At 40.6% G+C, this 11,631-nt stretch overlaps 1 protein-coding gene across 1 annotated transcript in view; it reads left to right on the top strand.

Annotated features, from left to right (window-relative positions):
* Window positions 1-603: 603 nt before the first annotated feature.
* CDH5 (cadherin 5) overlaps window positions 604-11,631 on the top strand; it is a 52,431-nt gene continuing 41,403 nt past the window's right edge. The window contains exon 1 of the mRNA XM_030582274.1: window positions 604-766. The gene's annotated coding sequence lies outside the window, so the exon portion shown is untranslated. The remainder of the gene's footprint in view (window positions 767-11,631) is intronic.

Raw genomic sequence — 11,631 nt, 5'->3', positions numbered from 1 at the left:
GCTCTCAGTTGTACTGGTATGAATCCAGTTGCTTAAAATCTACACCACTGTTACCAAGAACAGAATTTGGCCCATGTTTCTTTCCCATAATTTCAATATACTTCAATCTAGTACATATTTTTTTCATGCCACTAGCAAAGGTTGACTCATCGATTTTGGGAAATAGTGGAACTTTATGGGAACACCCATATGACTGATGTGAGCTTCAGTCTTCGTTGTTTCTGGTGTAAAAATCCCGATGGCCAGGACTCACCAAAATGCTGAAAAATCCTGTTCCGCCTGAACACAAATATTTGAAAATAAACCGTACTGACCATAGTGATCAAACATTCAACTAATAAAAAAAAATTAGGTTTTTTTTTACTGTTTCGTACTCGATGTATTAAGCACCAGCACTGGCTTTGTATTTCTGTTAGAGTCCATTTCCCTTCATTCAGCTACTTATTTCTTGCTCCCTCTGAAAAGGTAAGCATAGTAATAATAAGTCTAAGTTTATCTGGTTTCCTCCACTCCTTTCTGTCACTGGCATTAGTAAGGCTTGGAACAATAACAGGATGCAGGGATGCAGGATGGGAAAAGGCTGACTCCCAGCTGGGGAACCTTGGAGACTGGAAAGCTGAACACTCCCAGTATTGCTTAATGAAATGAAAACTGATTTTTTGTTATTGTTCTTCACTCTGGGCAGTGCTGTGTAGATTTCTGGATACTGTTGATTTAGCTTGCCTAACTTGGGATAAAACTGAAGCTTCACTGATTCCTGAATCAGGTAAGGGACAATGGGGTGTTGCTCTTTGCAGGTTAATTTCAAGGGCTTTATTCCCTATTTAATTGCTTTGATTTTTGTTTAAAGTTTTCAGATGGGCTATTTACTTAACATTCTGTGCATTAGACATCTTCGCAGCATCCTCTGATCTGATACTGCCGTCACCTGTGCATAATTCTATTGACATCATAATTTACACTGGTTTGAGAAGAAATTGAGGTTGTCTGAGGCTACAGCAAAATGCTCCCGCACTGTAAGGAGCGCTTAGACATTAAGAAATGGATCCTTTTTGTACCTCTGGTTCACAATGCAAACTGAGATACCAGGGTATGCGGTCACTGGCCTTTTACAATGAGACATAACAACAGGATCAATACTATAAAATGTACCTGGGGACCTTTCAGCTGCAGCGCAGACAGTAACAGGCTTACTATTTTGCCATTAGAAAAATGTATGCTATGTTATATCTCGCTTCTTTTATACATAAATACATCGGATCAAGGTTGCATAGGCCCTTGGTGTTTTTTTCTTACTTAAAATTAAAGGAATTTTAGTGCTACTGGACTAAGTATCAAAAGGTTAGAGTTCTCATGTTCAAAGGCAGCCACTATGCAGATCTCACCTAGCTGGAGCTACATTTGTGTAAAGACGAGGGGTAACATTTTCAAAAGCCTTTAAGTGATTTAAAGCATCAGCCCCATTTTCAAAAGTGACTCAGGCACTTAGGAATCTAAGTTCCCATTGATTTTTAATGAGATTTTGGGGCCTAAGTGCCTGGGCCACTCTTGAAAGTGGGACTCAGGCGCTTTTGAAAATTTTACCCTTGAGCTTCCAAGTTCCATTTAACAGTACCTAGACCTTACAACTGGCTGTTGGTCTGGAAGTAGACATCGCTGGCTCTCAGCTGTCCAAGCTTACCTATTTTTTGGTAAGTTACTTCATGGAGAGATCCTTGAAACATGAAATCTGCTAACAGGGCTTTTATGTTGTTATAACTATAATGTTTCATGTAGCAAGTCCCTCAGCTAACATACAAGTTCCATACAACTTTCAAAGACACAAACATTTATGAATAAGAAAGGAGTCAGTGCATCTTTGTTTCTGTTGAAATTATATTCTGTCATGGTGGGATTGTAGGGTGGACAATATCTTACTGTGCGGCTTGCCATGCTGTAATAAAGAAAAGGAAAGAATATGAAATGCAAGAAAAATTATGGAATAGGCTAATTTTGTGAGGAAACCTGAACAGTTTTCAGTCATTAAGAGTATTAAAATTGTGGTATTTGTTACAGGACCAGGTGCAGGGGTCAGTACTGAAGATGCTTAAGCAGAAAGAGATTCACTTAAACAGTTAACAGTTTGAAGATATTTGCCAAAAGAATATGTTTGCCTCATATCCTGCTTTTGTTGAAGTAGAATAGAGTAATTGAAAACAGGATATAGGTAAAGAGACTTGTATAATTTCTGCCTTAGAAGTTCATATGATGATAGCTTTTGCTGAGCTAGGCTATAAAAATATAAAATATTTCAAAGAAAAATTCTTCCTTTTTCCAGTGGAAAAAATAGAAAAAATAATCCTATTTCTTGTCTGGGTTTAAAGCAATTAATGCTTTCTGTCTGGGGAAAAGGATGGTTATTGCTGGTGGTTGGGTTTTTAAAAAGGCTTAATCTATTTTTTTTTTTTACTCCATTTGTACTTCATTGTGGTTTCTGATGTACAAGTATCCACATTCCAGATCACTTCGTGGTTTAATTTAGACAGGTCCAAACTCTAATGACAAGTGGGGAAAAAGTCTTTCCCATTGATTTCATGAGATGTGTGAAATGGGAATATTTTGTGACAGAGAAAAACATTTTAAAGGTATACAAAGTACTTTCCATTCTTCATTCCAGTATGTTTAAAATGAGATGAGCCCCAACTGCTCAGCACACATGTTGGAAAGATTAGTTTCCTTCTTGCACTGTTGTGTGTCAGAGTGATTGTTTTTTGCAAACTAGAGACACGGAGGGTTGCAAGGGGGGGCAAATTTGCAAGGCACAAAAGGTAGACAGACACTCAAGCCACATTGACTTTCATTGGGAGCTGGATGCTTATCTCCTACTTGTGCCTTTGAAAATCCTCCCAAGAATTTGAATTTATATCTGGATTCCCAACAGACCTTGGCTACACTCAGGTCCAGGGATATGGGTATGGCCCACTACAAAGATAGCAGCTGTTTGCTAAACTCTACTCTGGATTTAGATTTCAAACAGCTACAACATTTTGGAGCGATCAAGTCTGGGGGGGAATTGATTTAGTGTCATGACTACTGCAAACACCAAAACACAGGGAGCCAACATACTGCCAGTCACAAGCAAACATGGTGATCTGAAGCCACCATGTCACCTACTGTGGGCAGCTCCATAGCTCTGGGATCCATTCTCAGAAATACTGCTGGAAAATTGGTAACCATGGCATCATTCCTTTCCACGTTTCGGGCTGCGTAAAACTCAACATAATTCACTTATCAGGGGTTTCCATTAACATTTTCTTTTGTTTCAGCCTCTCTCAAGTTCACAACCACCCATAACCCAAGTTCTGCTTTGAGTTTGGGGTTTGTTCAAACCCCCAAACAAACACCATCAAAACTGCTAAGTTTTCCATTAAAGGCTACAACTTCATTGCAAAAACATAAATTGGCCCATTCACTGACTATGTTTACTCAAAAAGAATGTGAGCTTTAAATATACCTTTTAGCGAACTTGCTCTGAATTTCAAGTTTGTAACAAAACATAAATCTGGGCAAATTTTGAGGGATGTGTGGTTTTGTTGCACACATTTTGCACAGCTCTCACTACAACATACTTCTCAAGAATATATTACTACCTCCGGGAGCTCACTGTAATGCATGAAATATCAGTATGGCAGGCAGAAACGGTATTTTGGGCCTGATCCTCTGAAGCGTTGAGCATCCTTAATTCCCATTAACATCCATAGGAATTAAAAGTGCTTAGGAAATATTCAGCACCTTACAGAACCAGATCCTGTGTAAGTGTAAATTCCATGAAACTCATGGAAGTCACTGAGCTAGAAAGATATTTTATATATAGATATATACACACACATACACCATGCTTTGTCCTTGGCTGGTTCTGATGAAAGCAGTAGCTGTTATTTCACACCCATTTCAGGCACTGCTTGAACTTTGTATGCCGTGGTATATATGGGACTTATTATAATTTATATGAAAAATAATTTGGAGAAAAAAAGTCAACTTTCAGCATTCAGGCTGTTGAGTCACTTCAATTCACATCTGAGTTTCATACCTCTTGAAAACAGTAGCTGCACTAAGGAAAAAAGGAACATACAGATCAAGGATATAATTTCCCTGAGGTATAGTTTTTTTCTGGTTTTCTATTTTTAATACCTGTCCGTCTGTGATAGTGTAAAACTACAGTCATTCAGTCATCTGGCAATTAACCTTTCTATCAAAGCAATGCTGCCAGCCCAAACATTTGATCAGTCTTTCTCAGCACAGATATATTTGTATGGCCAAGTAAGCAAATGCTCTCAAAGGTTAGGACTATCAGGTAAAAGTATTACTAAATATTACATTTGGAGGTATGGAAACACTGAGATTGCAGTGAAAAGCCTGCTATTTCAGAGGGAGGGAAAAGCACGGTCACCTGAGATGCACTTCAGACAACATATAAAGTCAGCTCTTTCCCAGGCCAGTAGAGACAGAGCGTCGTGCTGCACTAGCACCAGGATCTCAAGTGGGAAGGATGGTTGCAAAGCCTCACTCCAGTTAGAGATGGGCCAAAAGCAGAATCTGACTCCATTTGAATTTCAGGTAGCAGTTGCTATCTAAACCCTCCCGTACAATTTGGTTCCAGACCAGATCCAAAACCTAAACCTTTAAACCCATAATATGATTTTTTTTTTGGAAGATTTTTGCTAAAAATCAAAACAAACTATTATTTGACCCATCACCCTCCAGTCTATCCCCTACAAAATAACTCTTGGCCTTCCCTCAACACAGTGAGCCCAGACAAGCTCCTTGCATTCTTCCCACACCTCCCTCCTGAGATCAGTCCCTCCCACTGAACAAATCTCCATCCCCTTTGCACATGCAGAGTTTAGAATAGAAGCATCTGATGTCACAGGAAGCTCACCAGACTGCAAAGACGTGGTATCTGCACAGCAACCATTGGCTCTTTGTCTCTGCTCCAGTAAGACTGGGGAAGGCCATTTCTGTTCCACAAGGTATTTGGAGAAGGCGCCTGATTTCACCTTTCAGCTGCCATCACTCTCTTCTGCCTCGCACCATGCTACCCACTTTCAGCTTGTGCTTTGAAAATATTGTAGGAGCACAAAAGATACCCTCTAATCTACACATGGGCCTGTGATTTCTGTTCAGATAGGTGTTGCCCTGATCATGCTCTCAGTGAAGACAATGGGGAGTTTGCCATTAATTGCCATGGGAGCAGAAGTGGGCCCTGTATGAATGGACAGCCTTCATACAAAGATTAATCTCCTCTGGGACAGAGATTCAGAATTAGTCATGCCATTCTGTTTGTGGAAAACTCCCACTCCCCCTTAGAACTCAGCCTGCATTCTGAGAAGGACATCCCCTATGGTACATTAGCATCTCCATCATGGTCATCTCCCAGATTCATAAGATTTGTTTTAAAGTCCACTTAAAGTAAATGAAATTTTATCTGAAAAAGCCAACTTACTTAAACAACATTTTGGGGTTAGCCTGAAGTACTCAATTTTTATTACTAAGAAGATTTGAGATTTGCTTTATTTCTATCTGTTTTTAGGAAAAATGGTTTTTATATGACAGTACTGTCAAAATCAAAACTATGACCAACTGATGTGTTCTCAGCTTTATACTACTGTGGTATCTAGGGGCCCAAACTGGCAATGAATAGATATACGTTCACTAGTTCTGTTGGCATTTTATCTTTCTTATGAAAGGTCAAACATATGCCACTGCCTATAGAGCCAGCCAGCATAGGATTAATAGACCTCTAAACACCATGAAACAAAGAATCGTCCAATATGGAAATGAGCAGAAGGGGTGGAAACCTTATGTAGTTTCCCTTTGGGAAGACAACTAAACCATTACAATGTTGCACGGAACAAAGTATTCTGTTTAACAGATACAGTAGTTCTGTACCCTTGTGGCCAGAATTGTCACTAGAGTTTGCTAGTATCTTCGGACTAGTACAGGTCTATCTTCCAGTAACACTATTAAAGACGACTAAAATCTCTAGGAGGAGAAATGAGTAAGTTTCCCATGGTAACATGCTGTCTCATTTCCCTTGTGCTGACCTAACTCAGAGAGGTTGTGAGTTGTTCCACTTTCCCTATATGGTCTCAGCTTTGATTTTTCTAAATCAAGAAAAATGCTTCAGTTCCATAAGAAATTTAGAACTAAAAGACCGGGCTAGGGCATAAACACTTACCACATATTCTAACATTAATCAAAGGTAGTAACAATTACCTCCTAATCATAAGAAATACAGGTAGCAATCTTTCAGAGTCAGAGAGCAAACCCACCTTCTGAACAGAATCAAGCCACAAAGCTTGGATTTGGGTCTAGATCTGAATAAGAACTTTACAAATGCTGGGGTTGTTTGAGGCCTTAAGCTGTGGAAGTGGCACAGCAGCAGTGGCTGGTGTTCCAGCTGTGGAAAAGGTAGGAGACCTCAGTCTTGTTTCCCAGTATGGGCACAGGCCTCTTTGGGTACGTCTACACCAGGAGCAGAATCTGCAGCAGAGAGTCTCAGAGTCCAGGTCTACAGATTTAGGCTCATGGGTCTTGCCCTATGGCACTAAAAATAGCTGTGTAGATGCTTCGACTGGAGCTCGGGTTCTGAAGCCCACCCCATTAATTAGCAACCAATATACAGCCACTTGAACTGCAGTACAATGTAACATGGTATCGCCATATCCAGCCATTCAGAAATTAGTCAGGCAACAAAAAAGCATGAAACTGACTTGAAAGCGAAGTCACAAAACATTTTTTAGAAAATTACTTTTTGCCTCCTGGCTCTTGAGTCTTTAGGCTTCTCATTTTCAAGCTTTTCTCCACTACCATGAGGGTAAAAAACTTTTGGGGGGGGTGGAGGGGGAGAAAGCAAAAAAGATTCTCACAAAACAACATGACTCCAGGAGCTGGGGCTTTAAGAAATAACAAAATTACAAGATTCACAATAAAAGCACAAGTGTTGCAAAACTGGTAACACTTCACTGATGTGTAATTCATAACATTATTTCACAATGCACAGTGTTCACAATAGAAATGGTATTGGGAAAGGTGCTAAATATAAGTGGGGGACCGAGAAGTTCTAAAGGGTTAAGTAGGCATGATCTGTGGAACTGGTTGACTATCTCCAGGAAGTAAAGAAGAGACGGAGATTTGAGTTGAATGTTTAGAAGGGAAAAGATTAGAGTGGTTATATACTCAACAAAATACATTGTGGATCCATATTCTCCATACATTGTAGTCCCCTTCCTCAAAAGATATTTATGTATGTGCAATCAGAAGTCTTTAATATTTCCTTTTCAAATTATAACATAATAAATTTAGTTATCCATGAATATCGACATATAAACAGCAGGGCTAATAACTGCACGACAAACTCACCATCCCAGAGAGTGTCCCTCGTCTTGAAATCCAACATTGCAATACTTCTGCCTCCTCTCAGCCTCAGGGCTCCTGTGGTCTGGTGTGGTGACGGCCCTCCAGCCAAGTCACGTCATAGTTTCTTTACAGGGTGTCAGTGTCCCACGTCAGTGTCCCACGACACTAGTTATCAGTGTGACATTTTGCCCCTCCAGTGCTCCTCTTCAAGCCCACTCTTCTTTCAGGGTAGGGGGCTCTCAGTCTCCTTCCCAGCAAAACTCGAACCTGAAACGGAACCAGACACCACTTCAGCCACTCTGCCAATCCTGGGCCTCATTTTGCAGCCCCTCTGTGTTCTCCCCAGCTCCCCACACCTCTTCTGGAGCCCCACCCCACAGGACTGCCTGCCTGTGGCCTTTTCCCTTTATCAGTGCCCACCACAGGAACTCAGTCCACTCCAGAAGCTTTTCAGCGCTTCTCCCAACTTTGGCCCTTTGCCAGAGCTCCCTTGTTGGGAGAGGATCCCAAGGCCCATTCTCTCCCTGGGGCTCCTGTCTCCTAAGTGTCTTAGAACCATAGGACTGGAAGGGACCTCAAGAGGTTAACTAGTACAGTCCTCTGCACTCATGGCAGGACTAAATATAATCTAGACCATCCCTAACAGGTGTTCGTCTAACCTGCTCTTAAAAATCTCCAATGATGGAGCTCTCACAACCTCCCTAGGAACTTAACCACCCTGACAGGAAGTTTTTCCTAATATCCTAATAACTGGACCCAGAAATGATTGCTGTAGGACCCCACTCGATATGCCCTTCCAGCTTGCCTGTGAATCACTGACAACTACTCTCTGGGAATGATTTTCCAACCAGTTATGCATCCACCTTATAGTAGCTCCATCTAGGCTGTATTTCTCTAGTTTGTTTATGAGACGATCATGCAAGACAGTATCAAAAGCCTTACTAAAGTCAAGATACATCATATCTACTGCTTCCTCCCTATCCACAAGGCATGTTACCCTGTCAAAGAAAGCTATTAAGTTGGTCTGACATGATTTGTTCCTTACAAGTCCATCCTGACTGTTACTTTATCACCTTATTATCTTCTAGGTGTTTGAAAATTATTTGCTTAATTATTTGCTTAATTATTTGCTCCATAATCTTTCTGGGTATCGAAATTAAGCTGACTGGTCTGTAATTCCTTAGGTTGTCCTTATTTCTTTTTTTATAGATTGGCACTATATTTTCCGCCACTGTGCTGAGTTGCTCCCTATACAAAGAAGGTCTAGCTAGATCTGCTAAGGAATTGTACCTAACATTCCCTCCAGGTGCCCTTAGGTAGGCTAACTGAGCCTTCAGGCTCCCATTAACCTTTTTGCTGCCAGTGTGGCATGTATGCATCCCATCACAAGCTGGTGCAGTTTTACTGCAGTCTGAGAAAACAAAACTTCAGCGCTTTTGTGTAATAAATATCGGTTATTGTGGATCATACACTGTATTTACACCGGGGAGATATGATGTTTCTGTTCGTTAAGACTTTGTGAATGAATGAGTTACAATTGTATCTGCTGTAGGGTTTATTTTTAAGTACATATGATAACTATTGTACACAGGTCTTGGGGTGTTGAGATTTTTTCCTTGCTCAAGAACATAGTTCGCGTTCCACACTAAACTGTGACGCCTCTGCACCACTCAGGGCTGTGTCCATTCGGAAGCAGGAGGAGCAATAAAAGCTTTGCAATACATTTCATTCTGTTGTACTTTATATAGGTTCTCATATATTATTAAAATTGTGAAGAGTGGACCTTATTCTGCTTTGGCTTGTACAAGCTCTTAACATTCAGCAACAACCCTAGTTAATACTTAACCTCTGTACCCAGCAGAATTAACCAGGGGAAGGCACAAAAAACAGATCATTTCTAAAAACAGACACTAAATTCACTGCAGCAAGAACAGAAAATGGTTTGCAATATTTTGGCTGGAGTCCTCATTAAAAGCAGCCTAGCCAGGCAAGACATATAGATATAGATCTTTATTATTTATAACACAAGCTTTACTAAAATTCTTCTGCCACATTGTGGAAAAAGTCATCCCTCATGATTACAGTGGTCTCAGAGTTAAATTTTATGGCTGTTGTATTGACAATGAGACTTTTGGCAGGAAGGCTGTGTAAAGAAAAACAAAAATGGTCAATGTTTAGAGATTCTACTGGACAGAATCTCAATCCATCTCCCAGTCTTCATGAACTAGAACCTTTGGAAAGGTTTAGATGTGTCAGCATACACTTTCCTAATTAATCAACAAGCCCCAGGGACTGTTGGATCAGTAAGATTATCGGGGCAAAACCCGCACCCAGCTGATAGAACAAAGACCCACTAGGCCCCACATAAATGTTCTCCCCAAAACAGAAGGATTTTTAAAGGATTCCCAAGTCACTGCATTTAGAGACACAAGAGGCCTTGGTCATAAGCAGCTGGAGATCTTGATAGAGGGGATTTGCAGGAAGCCAGCTTGTAGTCCAATGCCATGATTAAGCAGGGTATATTTAGAAGCAAGGGCTAGTGTTAGGAAGAAGGAAAGGAAAAGGCTCTAATTGTTTCAGAATTTCTACTAAGTACCAGCCTTCAGGAAATACTTTCAGACCAAAGTAACTCTCTCCAAATGAGATGAGGTCTTCTTCACGGATCACTGAACTTAAATTGCCAGATCATCATCCCTAACTACCTTTTCTGTTTGGAGCATATAGAGGATAACATATCCCTTGCAATTTTGCTCCCTCTCATTAGGTCACTATCATATTTTTTACATCTGTCCTTGTCCAATAAGTTACTAGCACTTTGCCTAACAATACCTTTTCCTTATCTTATCACTTCTGACGAAGGATTCATCAGGAAAACATTGCTTACTTTCTGTTTTTAATGTGCATTGAATACAGCTCTTTTGTTCCAGAGTGATCTAATAAAACGGGTGGAGGTGCAGAGTAATCTAACCGTGAAAACACAGCCTGGAGTTTGATGGCATTTGGCCACTGTCATCAAAACGCTTGTGGTCAAAATGTAAATCTCGTGTCGCTTGCTACTTTTTTCCGATGATATTTTCCAAGCCAAGAAATCACATTAGTCACAGGTCCCTTGCACTTGCTGATTTTAAAAATGGAATCCTCTGAATCAACAAAATACAAAGCGCTATGTGACAGCATGAATAATATAGAGCACTAAGTGAAAGTATTCTGTATCAGAAACAAAAGTTCTGCTGATCTGTTTAATTATATATGCATTAGCAAAGTATACAATGTTACTTTTTCCAGAGTCCTTTCTACTCTCAAACGTTTGCAGCCCACTCTTGGAAGCCGTGGATGAAGATCAGAGAGTAGAATTTTTTAGTGATCCCTTGGTCATGCCACTAATTCCATGCAAGTGGTCAAAATCCTCTGTTTGTGACATTACAGTCATTATTACAAAATGAAGGATGATGTCACAAATATAAAATAACCATTACTTTGGGCTGGTGCTATGCTAAATAGTGAACTTCAAAACATTCAGCAGCTGGGTTCAGTCCCAGCACATGAAGCAGAGCCTAACCTTCTTAGGTCCCTCTTCTCCCTCCCTGTGACCCCCACCACCGCCTCACACACCCTTCTCTGCTCTCCTTCCAAAACAGATAGATTTTTCTCTCCTCTTTACTCCCCCTTCCTAGCCAGTACTACCCTTCAGGAGCCTTCAGTATCTTTCCTCAGCATACTCATGCAGCATCCTTCGTGCTAATAGATTTGCATGTGACGTTAAGTGCTGTATGCACAGGGAACCCTGCACTGTTTTGAATAATAACACTTGCTCCACCCTTTAGAATGTTCTAATCCAATTTGCAGATCACTTCTGGGATAAGGCATTATGATATATCATTCAAGAGCTTATAGAGAACAAGAACTCTTAGTCAGTGCCAAAACAAATGCACATAGAATACAGCAGGCACTATACCTGTTCAGCCCCAAATGGGTTTCCACCAGTTCCCAAGTGTCTCCCTGGTCTTTATGATGACAAATTACATTTTCCTGGAAACTGGGCAAGGACATCATTGATTCTGCACCTGGCATGATACATGATCTGCATACTGAGAGAGTGAAATGATGTGAGATTCCTCAAACTCACTTCATTATGCAGCGGTGTACTAATAGCCTTTTGTGTGCGTCCGTCTCTTGGGACAGATGGAAAGCCAGCAGTCTCATAAAATCTGGTGAATTGCTTGCTAGTCATGC

The sequence above is a fragment of the Gopherus evgoodei genome, chromosome 12, assembly GCF_007399415.2.
Source record: "Gopherus evgoodei ecotype Sinaloan lineage chromosome 12, rGopEvg1_v1.p, whole genome shotgun sequence".
Classification (NCBI taxonomy): Eukaryota; Metazoa; Chordata; order Testudines; family Testudinidae; genus Gopherus; species Gopherus evgoodei.
The sequence above is the reverse complement of the archived record's forward strand: the minus strand, read 5'-3'. Positions and strand labels throughout refer to the sequence as shown.